The sequence below is a fragment of the Myodes glareolus genome, chromosome 12 (genome assembly GCF_982192425.1).
Source record: "Myodes glareolus chromosome 12, mMyoGla1.1, whole genome shotgun sequence".
Lineage (NCBI taxonomy): Eukaryota > Metazoa > Chordata > Mammalia > Rodentia > Cricetidae > Myodes > Myodes glareolus.
In genome coordinates, this window is record NC_142037.1 from 28,772,092 (window position 1) to 28,774,373 (window position 2,282).

Here is a 2,282-nt window from a genome sequence, read left to right on the forward strand (position 1 = left end):
GAAGCCGGCACACTCCAATGTGTAAGGAACCACGTGGCTGATGGAGATGCTATAAATTCCATTGAGAGTCAAAAGCAGACTGGGGCTGTCTCATTGGTGGAAAGAGGGCTTCTCCAACATATGATCCAAGCAAGACCCTTGGTTCAGTGCCTAGCAACAACAAAGTAACAACGGGGGGGGGGGGGGGGGGAGATGAAAGGAAGGTGTGTCAGATGTAACCTATTATATGTGTTTCAGATAAATGGCTTTACAGAAATGTTCCATGCTAAATATCTGGATATAAACAAAACTATTTGGAATTCAAGGGGAGCGTGGCATCTTGTGCTTTATTGCCATGGGAAAACAGTCTTTGGGTTTTGTTAGAGATGGAGTCTTATGTAGCCCAGGCTGACCTCCACAACTGAGAATGACCTTGAACTCCTGATCCTTCTGCCTCTGCCTCCCAGGTACTGGGATTATTGTAAGAAATGATGAGCTTTTCTGTGTTTCTTTTGAAGAGAATTTAAAGAATCATGTAACGCATTACTTTGACTAGTTTCAACAGGGTGATACTGGCCCAAGGTTGAACCGCAAACAACCAATTAAATGAAGTCTCCATGCCCCAAGTGGTACCCCAGTCATAGTAAGGAAATTGTGTTTACATACAATGCTGTATGAACCGCCATGCTGGCTGAGGTACCTCAGTGGTGAAGTCAGCATACCCAGTAGGCTGAACAGGGGAGCAGAGTGCACTATACATACATGTCTCAGTGTGGTTTGAGGGTCCCCCAAAGGCTCATTTGCTGGAAGCTTGGTCTAGGGTGGCAGTGAGATGCTGAGGCACAGTGCAAGGTGATTAGGTTTGAAGTACCTGTCCTCAAAGGGGGTCAACGCTTGTCTTCCAGAGTTAGTTCTGAGACCAAGAATGGGGATGGCTCATGTCTGGAACCCTTGCATTCAGAAAGCTGATGGAGGGGCTCACCATTAAGTTCAAGGCTACACAGATTTCCAGGCCAACCTGAGCTAGTTTAAGACTATCAACATGCCTGGGCTTTGACTGTCTCTTGCTTCCTGTGCTCTCTCCTGCATGTCTTTCCATCAATGTGGTGTTATTACCCATGAGGCCCTCCAGAGGCTAAAGATGGGGCCACCTCATCTTGGATCTTCATCCTCCTAGGCTGTAAAGGAAATAAACCTCTTTCCTTGGTAAAGCAGCTGACCTTGGGTATTATGTTATAATGGGAAACAGGCCAGCCATGTTGCCTAGATTCTCTCTGCTGTCATGATTGTATAGCTGGCTTTCAGATACACAAGTAGCCAGGGGCCGTCATACAATGGAACAGACCAGGTTAGAATTCAAAACAAAACTACCAATATAGAACTGACCCTCCTGCCTGCTATTGTTTATCTTGAGATTCCAGTATAAAAATGTGGGAGGGGAAACTGAAACAAACGTCTACAGAGGTGGCTGATCGAGCAGATGCTAGTGGCAGGCTGGAGCAGCAAGGTGATGTACTCCTCAAGTAGCACCAGGCAGCCATCAAGCCCTTGCCAGTCCTTAGCAGCTTTGTTGTGGTGACAGATGACAGGACCTTAAGATCACTATCATCTGTCTGGGCTTTCAGGTAACCTGCACTTGACAAATTTAGTCATTACAAGGGATTTTTAATTTGTTACTCTGTGGTGCTGGGGATCAAATGTCGGGCGTTGTGGTAGTTTGAATGTAATTGGCCCCTTAATCCCAAAGGGAGTGGCACTATTAGGAGTGGCCTTGCTGGGGGAAGTGTGTCATTGTGGAAGCAGGCTTTAAGGTTTCAGATGCTCAGGATACCACCCAATGTGTCCGTCGACTTCCTGTTGCCTTCTTATCAAGATGCAGCCAGCACCATATCTGCCTCTATGCTGCCATGCTCCTCACCGTGATGATAATGGACTGAAACCCCTGAACTGTAAACCGCCACCTCAATTAAATGCTTTATAAGAGTTGCCGTGGTCATGGTCTCTCTTCACAGCAACAGAAGCCCTAACTAAAACAAGCCTTGTGCGTATTAGGCAACTGTCCTACCAACCACCTGAGTTCTAGTCCAGGCCTTACATGCTATTATAAAAATCTCAACATCAAAAGCTTTTACTGGAGGCCACGCTTCTGACAAGTGACCAATGGCACCGATGAACGCTTAAGTGCCCTTAGAGTGAGAAAGACACACCTGCATGCTTGGGAAGCTTGGCAGCCTCACCTAGAACGATGATGATTAACGCCTTCCACTGTCAAACTGATGAGAAAAACAGGAACAAGACGGAAG